At 41.0% G+C, this 17,824-nt stretch overlaps 1 protein-coding gene across 6 annotated transcripts in view; it reads left to right on the forward strand.

Annotated features, from left to right (window-relative positions):
* Positions 1-17,824, forward strand: part of KCNN2 (potassium calcium-activated channel subfamily N member 2) — a 495,496-nt gene that overhangs the window by 331,019 nt on the left and 146,653 nt on the right.

The raw sequence follows: 17,824 nt of genomic DNA on the forward strand, positions 1-17,824 counted from the left end.
ACAAATTCTGTATATCTGGTAGTTTGGTAGATTTTTAGGTACATTTATTATTTAAAATGTCACTTAAGAGCAAAGGCCACTGCCCTTGTGAGTGGACTTCTTAGGAAAATGTTTGTCTAAATGCAGCCAGGAACTCTGTTGTTAGATATGACCAATAACTGGCAATTTCAGAATATTTGATCTAAAATTCATGGGTCACCTTTAGGATTTTTACTTTGCTGTAGCTTTCGGTCAACAGCATACTAAAGTTAGTGAATAAAATAACTAGAGTTTTCAAAAATTTAGAAAGATTGGGATTTTCCAGTTTACGATTTACACTAATATATACTTTCTGGTTTTTTTTATTAGCTGTTATTTATTTGGCCAAACTATTAAACTCTTGAATTTAGGGTGCTTTCCATTAGGAGTTGCCATTAAATTTAAATTATATTTAATTAATTATAAGTTAAATTAATTTTAAGTTAGTAATTCACAAAGACAGTAGAAGAAATCCATTTTAACTACTACCCAGGCAAAATAAAGATACACTTGATCCCACATGAGGATGGAAAAATTACATAAGCATGCTTTCAAATTTGCAAAGACTTTGAAAATTGTGAAATTGAAGGATTAAGGATAGAGAAGGAGAATTAGAAGGAGTAAGAATATCTAGAGGTAAGTAATAAGACTGCACTAGCCAAAGAAGGCAAGCACATTTGAACTCTAAAATTTGAATAATTTACACAGGTCCATCTTTAATTCAACACTAGTGATCATGGGCTTTTGAGATTCTTTGAATATTTTAAAGTAATACTAAAATGTAACTTACACATAAGAGTATCTTTTCATTTTGACTAGAAGGAAAATGCTTGAGGCTGGGGAACGAACTAGGTCTAATGGCTGTTTGACTTGGTTTACCAGATGAGAAGCCTGTGATCAGAAGAGGTGACCTGCCTGCCAGATGCCACAGCTAGACAGTACAGAGCCTGACTGCCCTGTTCCGCTAGCCCCCACCCATCATGCTTCCCGCTGCGCTCTGCTACTGCGTGTCAGGAGCCCGGAAACATGACATGTCTGTCTGTGTTTCCTCTCTAAATCCAAAAGTTTGATATTTGAATTGGGATAAACTTACAAGATTTTTCCAAAATCTTCATAGGTATTTATGAAAGTCAAGTAGCTTAATTTTTTTTTTTTTTTTTTTTTAAGACTAGTGCAGTTTTACTTAATCTATGTTGGAAAGAGACCTAGCTGTTTTTTTTTTTTTTTTTTTTTCTGGTGTTTGGGTTTTTTTACTTAGACATCAGCTTTCAGATTATTCCTATTCCTTCTGAAAAACACACAGCTGAACAGACACTCATGGTGAAGAACATCTGGTGGTGTTAATATCAAGAACAAACTGTCTTCCTGAAAGCACTCATTTTTTATTGGGAAATTATTTTGAAATAACTTATAAGAGTTTGAGAGCTCCAAACACTGGCCGGATGTTAATTATGTGTTGTAAAAAAATTTTGATCATATTTGATAACACTGTTGAAACTTAAAGTAATACAAATAAAATAAACCATATTTTTAAAAATCACTTTACACTTGAAAGAATTCCACTCCTGGCTAATTTTGAGGATAATTTCTGTTATACAAATGCATAGATATATTGATTAGAGTATGTATATAGCACAGGTGTTAAAAATGAAGACATGAATGCTGCACCTAAGGATTATAAGCACAGTGAACCTCTTTACTGCTGTGGCAGCATAAATATCACAAAAAGTTAGATTTTTTAAAAATTGGTGATGCATGGTTTCTACCAAACCAACCACACTTAAGATCAAATTAGATGCTCGGGTGATATCATTTAGTTGTTTGGATATAGCTATTACTGTTTAATCTTGAGAGATTTTTTTCCTCCAGCTAAAGTTACAAATTTTATCTGAGCTGCATTTTTTAAAAGAAATATATAAAATGGAAAAGGACAAAATAAATATGGAGACCCTGAGCTAGAAATCAAGAACCACAAAAGTGTGTTCTAATTCAACCAGAGAGTAGAGTCAGTGATTGCTTCTGAAATACTTCACTCTGAAACACAGTGAAGTCAAGTGCACAGGCTAATGTATCCATGTGTGGAAAGTGGTGAAGTGTGCCCTTTTTAACTTACTGATGTCATTGGTATAGATGTACTTCTTTCATAAGTTTTAAGCAAATATGTACTTCTCAGTTTATTATTAAGAATCCCAAGTATATTGATTAGCTTTGAGTTAAAGAACTCACTGTAGGGGTCATGCCACCATTCAAAGCATGTTCCTGGACATAGCATTCAGTCTTACGTGACACTTAATCTTTTTCTTGTTAGCACAGCAGTATGTTGGTTGGGTAGTGAGAGCTAGCTAGTATGGGTTTTTGGTGCATGGTAGGATTTCTCACTGCACTCAGAAAAAGTCAGTGTTAAAGCCTGTCCACTAGAACTTCTTTTGCAAAGCTTGGGGAGGCCCTGACATTTCCATGAAGAACCTTGGAAAGCAAGTCAGTGTGACCTTTTATAAAATGTTTATAAACAGTCTGTCAAAATTAGATGGTTCAGGTGAGTCATGGATGGAAGTGGTTGAATTAAAATAGTGTGATAGGGAGGCTTTGTAAGGACTTAGCTCAGTACATTGCAGCTTTGCTGTCATTTTTCAGTACCACAGACAGCTCAGTGCACCAGCTCAATGCATAGTCTGCTCATTTCACTAATTACTTTTACACCCCTGCCCACAAACAAAAATGAAGTCACTCTTTGGGGGTGGGTGGGTCAGAATGCTTATGTAAAATCAGGTTTAGCGGGGGCACATTATCAGCCAAGTAGATGTTGCTGCTGCTGCTAAGTCACTTCAGTCGTGTCCGACTCTGTGCGACCCCATAGACGGCAGCCCACTCGGCTCCCCCGTCCCTGGGATTCTCCAGGCAAGAACACTGGAGTGGGTTGCCGTTTCCTTCTCCAATAAGTAGATGTTAGGTTTTCTCAAATAGATATTTGACTTTCCTATATTCAGCAGCAAAATTTAAAAATTATGAATTGATATGTAAAATAAATTTTAGCAAATGCCTTTTGTTGCAATCTTCTGACAAAGAAAAAGTACTATGGGGATTGTTTTATACACTTTGGAAAGGTCACCTAATACTAAATAAGTAGCTTCCTCATCTCAAGTACAAGATCAAATAATAGGGAAAACAGAGGCATGATTTCCTGTGACTTTTCTTTTTCTTGCCCTTCTTCTTTGATGGAATAAGAACAAAACAATGCTCAAATGCTCTTTAAGATCTTTAATATCAAATAAGTTGAATGTAGATTTCACTTTATCTTTTCAACTTTAGTGTAGTTGAGTTTCTCTTGTGAAAGGAATTTTAGTTGAAAGAACGATTTAGTATTTTTGAGACAGGCAAATACAAGATTGGGAAGAAAGCATCTTGGACGATCTTTCTGGTTCTTACAAGATGTGGCAAAATGGAGTGTACTATACTTAAAAGTTGAAAACACTTTTGTTTCCTTGATTTTGTTTTGGTAATATAGTTATATAATAAAGAGGACTAGAGAAAACACTGATTTTTCTTTGGTATCTTTTGCAGTAGAGTAACTATGCATTCTTCTTCAAATTAGCTTTTCAGAGATGGATGCTATAGATCTAAAACTGGAAAGGCAAAAATTAAAATTTCTTTATACTCGTGCATGTAGGCCACACAAAGGAGAAAGGAGTGACTGAGAACAGGAACTTTAACAAACTCTGAAGGCTCCTGGACTGGTTGGGGAGGGATGGTTAAGTGTCCACTGAGTAGATTGTGGCTCCCCTGTGGAGGGGGCGGGGGAAGGATGCTTGCTTTTGTATTCCTGCAGAGAGCAACTAGATACTTCCAGACTATACAGAAAATGCTGCATATAGTTGCTATTCTTGTGAGTAAAATAATAGTAAATAAATATACATAGTAAAAATAACTGGTACAGAAGAGCTTAAAATAAATATGATAGTCACATTCTCAGTCCTGTTTTTCATAAACAACCACTTTTAAATTTCTCATGCATTTCTCCAGAATCTTAAATAATGAATATTTACTTGTGTTGAGAGACACGCACAGGGCTTCCCTTCGTGACTCAGCAGAAAAGAACCCACCTGCCAATACAGGAGACTCAGGTTTGATCCCTGGGTCAGAAGGATCCCCGGGAAAAGGAAATGGCAGTCCACTCCAGTATTCTTGCCTGGACAGAGGAGCCTGGCTACAAGTCCATGGGATTGCCAAAAAGTTGGACACCACTTAGCAACTCAACACCAACAGAGACACACGTGCTCTGCTTTCATTGCTGATATATTTTAGTTTTCTTCATCAGCACGTGGAGGCCTGTCTCAGCCTTTTTCCGCTGTTTATTACCCCATTGTATGGATACACTGTGCCTTACTGACAGGCCTTTGGCGTTTTCTAGGCTTTTGCTATTATAAGCCATAATAAAACATACATGCTTATTTTAATCTGCTAATTAGAGAATGCACATATGATAAATGTCCAGCAGACAGATTGTTAAGTAGAAGGGAGTTTGTATTGTAAATGGAAAGGTACTGCTCCCCAATCCTTTAGAAAGATCTTCAGAGTTTTCATTCTCTGCTTCCCCACACATTATTTCCCCACAACATTGTTTACATTGAATGTTATAAAAAGGAATTTTAAATAACTTTGGATTTGCAAAGTTTACTATGTTCTTGAAAAATATTTTTTGTGAAAAATTCCTTAAGGACAAAGCTCACGGTCTCATAGGGTTATTTGCAACATTTTGCAGTGTCTAGTGGTACGTTATTGAATCCTCTGACAAACTGGCCAATCCTTGTAAAGTTACCATCAGAAGCAAATATTTGCCAAATTTGTTTTTTTTTTTTTTTTAACTTAAACTTTGGAGATAAAAGAAGGTGAAAGAGTAGAAGGAATGGTCTTCAAGTTGTCCTTCGATCTCTCCCATATCTATAAGGTGGAGAAACATTAACTCATTTTAATACTGAAAGGCTGTGAGGTGGGTGCCTTGCTTATATCGCTTTGTGGTGTGGTGGGCAGCTCCGTGACCTCTGTCTGTACTGCCATCAGCTTCTGCCTCAGCTGTAATGAGACTCTGAGTCCCTCTGACTTCACGTATACCCTGTAGTAACGAAATCACTCAGGACTAATTTCCTCCACCTGCCCGTGTAAAGATCTCTGCATTATTAATGGGTGTGACACTAAATAAAGCAATCCTGCTGTGTTTACAGAGCAGCATCACAAATGAATGAAGACTGGAACTTTAGGTTTACTGCAAGTGGGTTCGCTTGCTCTGCCAAGACGTTTCTGGGCCGTGTTTTTTTTCTGCTTGGTAAGAGGGCCACTGTGGGCTGTCATCGTCCCAAACCACATCTGGCAGGGTGGACAGAGGAAGCCGGCACTGATTTAACTTCAGGGAGTTACTTTTGGTCAGGGTATAAAGTGGTTTCATGAGGCTATTTTAGAGAGAATTTCTGCTCATTAGAAAATAATATGATGTTTGCTACTTGGGGAGTATATTTTTAACCTGAAACTCCTTTAGAATTCTCTTTTTAGAACTGGAAAGACCTGAAGTGTTATCTGGCCCAGGATCCCAGCCGGCATGCCATCTCAGATAAAAGTAGCCACCCCGTATCTGCCCGAACCCTCTCACCATGATGGTCAGTTTGTCAGTACAGGCTGGCCCATTGGCAGACAGCTCTTACTTTTAGGAAGGTTTTCCTTATGTTGGGGTGAAGTCTTCCCATATTCAACATTTAATAGTTTTTGAGCTCTGCTAATACAATGAGAAATAAGACAATCAGGTTCCTTCTCTCCTGGAACTGACATTCCATGCAGGCGGGCTAAGGAGAGAGACAAAAATTAAGGAAGAACATCCTTAGAAGTTGTGATAAGTTGTGTCATAAACCCCCATAAAAGGGACTGTGGTAGAAAATCATTAGGGGCCAACGGTTGTCATCAGATGGGGTGATTATGGGAGTATTCTCCAAGGAAATGACTTTTAAACCAAGATAGAAAGTAAAGGAAGTTATCAGTTACTGGCAGAGTCTGGAGGAAAAACCTTTTCCAAGTCCTAGTGACTGAAAAGGATTTCTTGCACTTACACAACTGAGAGCAAATCAGTGTAGTCCAGGCAAGGGGACAGTGGTACTAGGTGGTGTGAGGGTTGTTATACTGAAGGGTCCTGAGCCCATACTTTGTGATACCTTCTTCAAAGTGCATGAGACCATCATTGAAGCAAAGACAAGTCACAATCCAGCTTCCTGTTTAAACATATGTTTTGTTTGGTGGGGTGCGGCGGGGAGGCTCTGAGGAGATTGGTCTGGAGACCATTAGACTCTTAATCAACTCACATTGTAGAGATGATGCTCAGTTGGCTTGGTTAACAGCAGTGGAAATGAGGGGAAATGGTCTGGTTTGAGACCCAAGTTGGAGGAAGAATGGACGTTTTAGTGATTGGCTATGACAGGTGAGGGCAAGGGATGATGCAAAGATGATCCCCAGGGTTCTGGTTGGAGCATCTGAGTGTGTGATGCTGAAGGCGGAGGACTCACACCAAAGGGTAGGATGTGGAGTCAGGGTTGCTTCTGATGGAAGTGCTTCTGATTATACAAGAGAATCTTGAATTCAGAGGAAATGTATGGACTAGAAATTTAAGTTAGCAAGTAATCAGCATAGAGGCTATTTAAACCCATAGGAATAGATAAAATCACTGAGAGAAAATAGATGAGAGAAGAAGGTGGAGAGTGGATCAACCTCTGACATCTAGAGGTTTTGTGAAGGAGGAACTAAAGAAAAGAAATAAGAATGACTTGTCCTTGAGGTGGAGATGGGAGTGTTGGAAGGTGGGCACAACGCTGTGTACTGAACACTGTGAAGTCTGTTAATGTCGGGTAAAGAGGTGCCTTTTGGATTCGATGAGTTGAAGTCATCCCTGACTTTGATGAACAATTTCAGCAGAACAGTAGAAACAGAAACCAGACTGCAGTTTCCAGTATAACAGGCTAAGTCAATCCTCCCTGCAAAGAATTGCAGAACAAACATTTCAACGTTGGTTGCTGCTGCTAAGTCGCTTCAGTTGTGTCCGACTCTGTGAGACCCCATAGACGGCAGCCCACTAGGCTTCCCTGTCCCTGGGATTCTCCAGGCAAGAACACTGGTGTGGGTTGCCGTTTCCTTCTCCAATGCATGAAAGTGAAAAGTGAAAGTGAAGTCGCTCAGTCATGTCCGACTCTTAGCGATCCCATGGACTGCAGCCCACCAGGCTCCTCCGCCCATGGGATTTTCCAGGCAAGAGTACTGGAGTGGGGTGCCATTGCCTTAGGTCTCTTTAAATGCCTCCTATTTAAACAGTATCAATTCCTTTGAATATTCCTGATCACACTTAGGATGTCCCTGATCCTATCCTTCTGGACTTCGACTCTGTTTTGTTGAATTCCATCTTTGAATAAGAAGGTCAGAAATGTATTCAGTATTTTCAGGTAACATCTGCCAGTGAACTTGTTACCTCCCTTTGTCAAAAATGCTTCATTGTACCAACTGTTATTTCCTCTAAAATGGTCTTTGCTTCACACAAACTGTTGCCAAGTACACTTGTAGAATTGTTACTGAATTGAACGTATGGCTTTACATTTATTGACTCTGTTAAATAGCATCTTGGTTTCAGATGAGTGTTTCAGCCTGTCAGAATTCTTTGAACTGTAATTGTGATGTTTATTTGACACACACTTTATTTAGGTATGGAAAATGCTGTGTATGGATTGGTTATGGCATTGGCAAAACTCAAATCAGTGCTCAATTCTGTTCCAGAAACATGGTCAGTATTAGTGGCTGTCACCCCGCTTGCCCGCACTCACCTCTGCCCCTAGCTTCTCACTAGTCGTGACTTTGAAAAGCGTACCTGAGAAACGCATGCCCAAGGCATGAGTGAGCCACAGTCAGAGCTGAGAAGCAGGACCTTCTCTGCAGTTCGCCATCTGCTCAGCCGTGGTATTTGGTTCGGCCTTTCATGTCATAACAACTCTGTGGGCCCTGACTATAGGGCAGCCTACGTTTCTCAACAAGAATGTCATGAGGACTGTCAGATTCTGTGCTGAAATCCATGTATTCTGTGCTGATGATCAGCCAGTGTATTCATGATATCCAAGAAGGAAACAAGACTCATGGGCTTGTCATTTTAAGAATGAAAATATATTAGGCTTTATGACCAAATGCCTTTTCTCTTAAAAATTTTGATTTTCTCTCCAGATGATAAAATTAATAAATATTTATGTTAGAAAATCTATAAAACATAGATAATGTGAAAAGAATGCTAGTTTAATCTCACCACCCAGAGACAAGTATTATGATGATAGAATGTGTTTATATGAAGTACATGGACCTGATATTTGCTATATATTAGTATAAAGAAATTTATTGTTCTTTTCATGTAATTTTCTATTCATGTCCCCATGCCATTGGCTATTCCAGTTTTTTTGCATCATATGGTATATTCAGTTTAATCCTTTCCCTTATTTTTGGACACTTAAAAAAATTAGAAAGAAAAATCAAAAAGAACCTATTATAAATATTTATATAATAAATACTTTGCAAATGAATTTATATAAGGATGTCTAATGATTTCCTAAGGATAAATTTCCAAGGCAGTAATTACTTAAAGGATATTATTTAAGACAATTGAGAATTTGTCAAATTATCCTCCCAAAAGTTTATATCAGTTCGTTGATTTTGAAAGTACTTACAAACCGCTTCTTTAAATATCTGATATAATTGTTTTCTGGAGTGTCTATGTTCACCTTACTGGTTCATGTTTTGAGTACTGTCCTACTTTGTGAATCTAGAAATGTGCCTCCCTGGAGCCTCTTATAGCTTCTTATTTCTCCTTGATTTTGGTTTCTGGATCTTGGCTAACCAGGTTTGTCAAAGGGTAGTTGTGCTTGATAGAGTTTGTATAGAAATGATGCAAAAGCAGTATTGGAAGATAACTTTGTCCACAGATGTTCCCAATCTTTGTTATTCTAGGAAGCTGTGAAAACCATAATTTCCGAAATTGTTCTCTGCAAACTTCCCTGCTGAGCAAAGCATCAGACTCTCTTTTGAATTGTTTACTGTGTTTTGCAGCATCGTCCTGTGGCTTTGTGCACTGACTCTAAAGCCATCCGCCTGGGCTCACACCCAGCTCTGCCGCTGACTAGCAGTGTGACCTTGGGCATGCTACGTGGTCTCAGTGTGACCTTGGGCATGCTGCGTGGTCTCTCTGCACTTCGCTGTCCTTGTCTGTGAAATGGGGACTATAGAGTACTTCTCTCATCGGGTTGTTGTGAGAGTTGAGTGTGCCTGTGTGTGTAACTGTACACATATATATGTGTCACTTAGAACGCTGCCTGCTGTGTGCTGAAGGCTGTTTAGGTGTCACTGCTGGTCACTGTTAGCTGCTTTGGGGGTTGTCGGGGTGAAAGGGGAGGAATTGGAGCACAGCCTCCATGGGCTTTGGGAAACAGTGGTGATATTTTTTTCTTCTTTTTCAAGTCTTACAGGAGGGAACAGAAAGAAAAAGGTGTGCATTCAAAACAGGGTTCAGTAGTTTATTAACATTTAAACCTAAATAGCTGTTGTGTGTGTTCTTTTTTTAACAAAAGCTTTGCTCTCCATTAAGGACAGCCAATTTTTTTTTTAAACTGAGTTAGTTCAGATTCTCCCTGTGGGCAGGTTGGCCATCTGAGGAAGTAAGTGTACATTTTGGTTGTCAGGTTTCAGATCAGTAAACTAGTGTTAGAGTACTATGATGTCAGGCTCACCATTTTTACAAAAATAGCTGTTTTGCCTGTAAACCTACCATAGGTTTGGCTTCTCGCTGGAAGCAAGGTTCTGTGTGAGCTACATTAACTCCTTCAGGAACCCAGGTCACAGCTTGATGGCATCTCCATCTAATTAGGACCCTGGTGACTTAAAGAGTTAAGTACAGCACCCTGAAAAGTAAGCAAAGGGAATAATTTGTAATGGAAAATTCTGATAGGAAATCCCTGCTGAAAGGTTAAGAGGTAATAAACAACCAAAGGCATATGTAGAAAGGATTGTAATTGACAGCATTTCTGTCTGTATTCATTTGAAGGTTTATGATATATTTAAATCTTTTTTCTGGATTAGGTTTATCTCTGTTAAATTTTGTTTAGCATGCCACCACCCTCAACCATCGTGCTTGGAGTACATTGGTTGGAAATAATTGAGAAGAATTTTGTGTGTCAATATGACAAGTAATATCTCAAAATACTTGTTGTTCAGTGATTGGGTTTACTTTTATCAGATGGCTTATATCTCCCCTTCTGTTTCATTTCCAATGACCATTACTTGCATCTGTATTATGCCTATCTCTCTTTGTGAACAATGAGTTAGTAATGTGTGTAGTATAGTGTTGGGTGAGTTTTCTTTTTCGCTTTTTGAGTTTGTGAAACACATGGGAATTTAGACATTATATACCTTAAACTGAACTGTGTCAAGGAATTGTAATAGCCAGTGTTTTACATCTGTAACTTGCCATGTGCTTTCTTGACTGTCTGAGCATTGTTACCTGGTTATGTATTTACCCATCGTGGTTATCCAGAAGGTATTAAGATGAGGTTTTTACAAAATAATCTGACTGTAGAAACCCTTACTGGTTTTATCCACTGAGGTGGTCTTCTATCAGAACATTTTGGTCTTCCAAGGAAATTGTGTGTAATATTTATATATTGGTTTTGACTCTAACATACTGAATTTGGGGAGGAGGCATTAAGCAGTGTAGTATGGTTGTCATGGTCTCGAGCAGTGCTTTTCTGAGGATAGTGTCTGCTGTCAAGAGGGTTAAAAATACACAGTGCTAATCCTTAAACTGCTTAAAGTTTTCATGAGTGGTCAAGGGAAATTGTATCCTAGTACTGGGTTTATTTTTAAGGTCACAGATTACTTAAAATATTGAAAAACAATAATTGGACTGAATATTTATTGAAATTGGATGCATATAAAATGATACAAAAGTGATGGCTGTGAGATTTATAATAGTTACCTCATGCGTTTTCACAGACATATCTAGTGCTTCTAGTCATATATTCAAGCAAAATTGTTGACTGAACACTTAATTTCATTTATTTGGATTTAATTATGAAATTCAAGATGAAAGTCTTGGCTTCTAGGAACTTGCCTTAGGTCAGTTTTCATATTGGTAAATCCCCCCCACATTTGGAAAAAGTTGTTATATCAAAGAGCGTGAATTGCTATCTGTCCTTTGAAGCAAAAATAGCTTAAGATATGTTTATTTAGTTAAATGTGTGATTCATTTAAAGCTTCAGCTTACTGCTTAAACTTGTGGGTAATGTAAATTTTGATGCTATTGTTGAAAATTATTTTGCAAAGAATTTTACTTCTTTCCCACTAGTATCTTAGTCAAGAATCCTCACTCTTTGTTCTCATTTGTCTGTGTCAAAGAGGATACTTAATGAAAATGCATTGGGCAGACTCAAAAATTAAGCAATAGTGATATGAAGAGAAATCTCTAATTTGCTTGGGGCGGGGAGAGGCAACAGTACCATATTAAGGCTGAAAACTACTTTTCAAAATATCCTTGATTTGCAATTCACTAGCTCTTGTAGGTTTTTTTTAATATCATTTTTTTAAGCTTAATTTTCTGTATTCTTGTTTTTTTCTTTCAGCGTATCTGCTTGACACAGTCGTTTTTTATCCTTTTTGACAACGTACCTACTTTTCAGTTACTACGTTTGGGCCGTGTTCTGCCTCCCGCCTCAGAGTGGGTCCCTTGGGTGCTCTGTACATTGGGGATGCAGATCCAGCCCCCTCGCTTCACGTTCACTCCCTCACTTAGTCTGAGACTGTGTACACAGGTTGCTTCTGTGGCAGCTATTCTGAAATCGTGAATCCATCAAGTGTGTCTTATTGCAGTTTTATACAACTGGCCACAGAGGAGAGCAGATGTGTGTTTAGGACTTTGTCGCTCACGCCCGTGTCAAAACATCTCGGGCAAAGACCATGGAGCACATTCAGTAGCGAGCATTTTCTCTGCAGCGTTTGCCTAGAAACAAGAGGCCTTCTCTGCACTGTTGTACATGAGCACATGTCATCACAGTGAGATGACTGATGTGGTGGAGGGTGGGATGAAGGCTCGTCTTCAGGATCTGAACTGTGGCGTATTGCCATAGGGAAACCAGATTCAACAAAGATGAACAGGATCAGGCCGGGTGGCTGGTGGGGTGGAGGTGACGAGCTCAGCCGCCCCTGTACGGTATGTCCTACCTGCTCTCCCAGGCTGAAGATGAACTGTTGTTAATTGGCTTTCTTTTCCTCTCTCCTCTGGTGGTATGCTGATGACCTGTACAGTTATAATGGGATCAAAAAACATTGATGACTTTCACCCTTTTTTCTTAAACACAGTGGGGAAAATGACAAAAATGCTACAAATCTGGTCCACTTTACCAAGAAGACAAGAACAGGGGAATTTCCAAATCATCTCATTGACTTTGCTTTAAATTTGCCCGTTGAATCCTTCCTTTGAGGAGCAGCCCTGCCTACCCAGCAGTCTCTGAGGTCCCTGCTGGGTGTGTTTACATAAGCACCCCTCTCAGCTCCTCCAGCCTTGTTTGCACTGGGGAATATTCCGGGGGAGCACATGCTGTGTTCTGAGATTTCCAGCCACATCGGGATTCCCTAGCTGACTCTGAACCTGTGGGCTGAGTTGAGGAGCTCTCCGCACCCTTGGGTGCCACTGTTGTTGGAGGGAGGAGATGGAGACATAGATAGAATATTTTCCAGTCGTGGAAAATGCATGCATCACATCGGACACTTGCGCTTGTGTTTATGCTAAGTGTTAAAGCTTTGTGTAGTGTAGACAAGCCAGTGCCTCGACATGACCCAGCTGTCTGGCAGGGCCAGCCACTGTCCAGCAGAGGCTGGGGGCAACAGAAGGCATGCCCTTCCGCCCAGAGGACAGTGGAGGTTAGGAGGGGCTGTGTCGGCCCCGTTTATCTGGACAGCCACGGGGGCCTCTGAGAAGCAGCCCCTGGGTGGTGGTCACCCCTGGCTTTGGATCTGGACAGATTGCAGTCAGAACTCAGATTGGAGTCAGAACTCAGCCTCACCCTGGGTGACCATGAGAAGGAAATGTGACCCCTGGGAGACTCATTTCTTTATTTGTAAAATGGAGATGAGAATTACGTCTGTCTCACTAGACTGTTTTGATGATTCAATGAGACAGTGTTTATGAAAAACCTAGTATAATATGACACATTCAGTAAATGTTAACCCTTTCTCTACTACTCTTCCATCGTTGCTATTATTAAGCAAGTATCATAGACCGAGCAGGGAAGCAGAACCTAGAGTCTTGGAGGTTCTCAAAGTGGGAAGGGGATTGGATAATAATGGATAATATTTCAAGGAAGTTAAACAAGTTCCGATAACAGGGCGATTGGGCAGAGAAGACAGATACTTGATTAGTTAGGGCAGGGGGTTGGCAAACTAGAGCCCATGGGCCAAATCTGGCCTCGTGGGTAAATCCAGCTTGCCTGTTTGTATAAAAAAAGTTGTATTGGCACACATTTGTTTGCATGCCATATACAGCTGCTTCTGCACTACAGCTTGTGCTACCAGCAGAGCTGAGTACAAGGAGACCATTTGGCTGCAAAGCCAAAAATATTTACTTTACAGAAGAAAGTTTGCTGACCGTTGAGTTAGAGCCCAGGCTGGTCAACAGAGGCAGAGAGAAACATACACAGGTGTGTTTCTCTCTGCCTCTGCCTCATAGCTTACTTTATTCTTTGCTCCAATTTTAGCCTTCTTTTTAAAAATTGTTTATTTGTAATTTCTGTTGGAATATAGTTGCTTTAGTTGTGTTAGTTTCTACTGTACAGCGAAGCGAATCACCTGTACATATTGTACATCTCCTGCTTTCTGGATTTCCTTCACATTTAGGTCACCACAGAGCACTGAGTAGATTTTCCTGTGCTATACAGTAGGCTGTAGTCAATGATCTGTTTTATATATGCTGCTGCTGCTGCTAAGTTGCTTCAGTCGTGTCCGACTCTGTGCGACCCCGTGGACTGCAGCCTACCAGGCTTCTTCGTCCATGGGATTCTCCAGGCAAGAGCACTAGAGTGAGTTGCCATTTCCTTCTCCAAGTTTTATATATAATAGTGTATATGTGCCATCCTCAATCTCCCAGTTCACCCCACTTGCCCTTTTCTCCATCCATGACCACACACTTGTTCTCTATGTTTCTGTCTCTATTTCTGCTTTGCCAATAGGCCCATCAGCACCATTTTTTCTAGATTCCACATATATGGATTAATATGCAATATTTTTGTCTTTCTGACTCAGTGTGATAGTGTCTAGATGAGCAGAGGTTCAGGTAGCACAGCTCGCACCTGGGAAATGCAGATTTCTGCTGGAGTGAGGTCCCCGCTGTGATCCAAGCCCTTGGGCTGCCTGTAGGATCTGCAATCTGGGATGGAGGGGAATGGCCTGGGGGAATTAGAGTTCTGTCATCTTCGCTGAATAGAATAGTTGTGGGAGGAACTACTTTCACGGGGAGTCTGAGCTTTGCAACTCAGAGTCCTTTCTGGTGACCAGTGATGAGACACTGGGCATGCCTGACCCTTAGAGTGAAGTTTCTCAGTCGTGTCCGACTCTTTGTGACCCCCATGGACTGTGTAGCCTGCCAGGTTCCCCCATCCATGGGATTTTTCCAGGCAAGAATACTGAAGTGGGTTGCCATTTCCTTCTCCAGGGGAATCTTCCCAACCCAGGGATCGAACCCAGGTCTCCCACATTCCTGGCAGACCTTAGTGCCCTGTAAATTAGTCTCTGCAAAGCTAGGTGGGGGATGGTTTACATTTTCATGATCTTGTTGGTGGGGCTGGTCTCCACCAAGAAGAGAGGCTCATTTGTTTCAAATTTTTAAAAAAGGGTTTTAACTCTACATTCTATCATGCACACACACACGTCATTATTAACATGGGAAGCAACACAGAATCTTGCCTTTTTTCTTTAGGTCTGGAATTCTGGCTACATGTATAATGTACTAAGTATGTGTATTCCTGTTCCCTAGTGATTCAAGTTATATTTCCTGTCCATCATCTCCATTCTCAGCTGCCTGCTGGACAGCTCCCCTTGGAAGGCCCTGCGGCCCTTACCATTCCCAGGCCTCTGCCTTGCCCTCTCCTGCCCGCTGTCCTCACAATGGTGGTCCACCTAGGGCCCCACTGAGGACCCTTGCTCTTTCCTCCACACAACTCTCCTCCCTAACCCTTGTCCCCAGTAGAGTCAACAGGTCCTACAGGTATTCCCACCTCAGTGTCTTTTACATTACTTCTCCTTCCTAGTCACATTCTCAAGGACTTTAGTTCTGTGTTTCCCAAACTTTTCATGAAATATATTTATATACTACATAGCAGTTATATATTATTTTATTTTTCATATTTTAATATTTACATACTTTTATTTTTATTCTGTATTTATATTTTTCTTTAAATCAGCTCTCTTCTTTTAGCCTAATCTTAATAATTTTGTAGTGTAATTGCATATGAGACTTTCCTGGTCTACCTGCAATACAGGAAACACAGGAGATGTGGATTCGGTCCCTGGGTCGGGAAGATCCCCTAGAGAAGGAAATGGCAACCCACTCCAGTACCCTTGCCTGGAGAAGTTCATGGACAGAGGAGCCTGGTGGGCTACAGTCCATGTGTCTACAGACACAAGTGAAGCAATTGAGCGCACACACACACACACACACACACACACCCATCATAATTGCATATGTTTTCTAACACGTAGTGAATTAAAACTATAAATAAACAACTCAGCCTAGAGTCATCTCAGAGGAACACATCAAGCTCCTTGTGGAAATTTCTGCTTTGGGCGTCACCCTTATTTTTAGCGTGTGTGAATGTGGTCTCCCTGCTCCCAGTGTGACCTTTCTCCTCCCCTCTCCCACCTCTTTCAGATGGTCCATCTCCCAAGTGCTGCATGCGTGTCTGTCCCAAACATAAACCTGATCCTGTTGCAACAATTCTAAACTGTTCCCATGGCTCTCTGTTGTTTTCAGGATGACTTTCTTTAATGCAGAAACCCACAACAGGGTTCTCATGATCTGGCCCCCGTCTGCCTGTCAGCCCCATTCAGCCCTGTTCTTATCCCCTGTATATCCTGCCTCTCCTCCAGCAAGACTGAATCACTTGTTCCTGAAAGATATCACACTGTTCCATGCCTCTGTTCATGCAGTGCCTTTCCCCTTTATTTGCCTGAATCGTGCTGGTACATGAAAATTCAACTGAGGGATCATCTCTGCCAAGGAAGTCTTCCCTGCCCAGCCCCTTACTCCCTCTGACTTCCCCCACCTTATTTTCCTGGCTACCCTCAAGTTTTATACAGTGATGAAGAATTGATGCTTTTGAACTGTGGTGTTGGAGAAGACTGTTGAGAGTCCCTTGGACTGCAAGGAGATCCAACAAGTCCATCCTAAAGGAGATCAGTCCTGGGTATTCATTGGAAGGACTGATGCTGAAACTGAAATTCCAATACTTTGGCCTCCTGTTGCGAATAAGTGACTCATTTGAAAAGACCCTGATGCTGGGAAAGATTGAGGGCAGGAAGAGAAGGGGACAGCAGAGGATGAGGTAGTTGGATGGCATCACCGACTTGATGCACATGGGTTTGGGTGGACTCTGGGAGTTGGTGATGGACAGGGAGGCCTGGCGTGCTGTGGTTCATGGGGTCACAAAGAGTTGGACATGGCTGAGCGACTGAACTGAACTGAAGAGCCCGGATGAGAAATGAAACTTGATTCAAACCAAGTTTTTCCAACTTCTTACCGATGATTTCTGACAACCTGTTAACTGAGCTTCAGTTTCTTATCTGTAAGATGGGGATAATAGAGCCTCTCTCATGAGATTACCCTGAGGATTTTACTGAGATTTTGTGCTTTGCCCAGTGCTGGGCACACAGTAACCACGCAGACTTTGGCATTCTTATTGTTTTTGTTGTGCTTCCCATCCTTAACCAGGACCTCTGTGATCCTCACTTTCTCTTGGGTCTTTGGGGATAAGGCATCACAGAGTTTGGGGAGGCAGTCAGACTGGGAGAGAACATGAAGTGCCAGGTACAGCGTGTGGCCTTGGGGGTCCATTACTGGGGGTCTCTATTACAACGGCGTCCATCAGTCATGGGTCATGTCTGATTCTGCTTCCCAGGGCTGAGCAGCCCAGTGAACAGCCCTGTAGAGGGTGTATCTAGCAATCATACATCTTGCTGTGATCTCTATGATGGTGAGTGAGCCAGTCATCTCCTCTGTCCCTGTATCACCATCTGGGAAAGCGGGACAGCCATCACTTGACCATGTGTATGAGATGACCTGTCCTAGAGGTGGTGTGGCAGTGTAATACTAACAATAGTTGCATTCACGTGCCTTATCTTAGCATCAGTTCTTTTTACTCTGTTGTATTTTCCTACTATCATTTCTATATCCCAAAAGAAATTTAGCTATTTGTAATTCAGTTTGACTTTAAATCATTAAAACAAAGTATTAAAACACGCAGAAGTGTAGTTAAATATCATTGGTTGAGGTTGTAACAGTGCATTTGTTTCTCTTCCTCATAACTCTATCAAAAGAGATGGATTTTGTACATTTGGCCAAAAGACATGTGAAAATGAACCTATCCAGATACAGCCATGCTGTGATTAGGAAGCCCTGGTCCTTTTAGGAGGGGCTTGTGAACCACGGGACTCTAAGAGGAGACAGGTCAGCTTCCAGCACTTCTGTCTGATGGCAGAACCCTCCTCT

The sequence above is a fragment of the Bos taurus genome, chromosome 10, assembly GCF_002263795.3.
Source record: "Bos taurus isolate L1 Dominette 01449 registration number 42190680 breed Hereford chromosome 10, ARS-UCD2.0, whole genome shotgun sequence".
NCBI lineage: Eukaryota > Metazoa > Chordata > Mammalia > Artiodactyla > Bovidae > Bos > Bos taurus.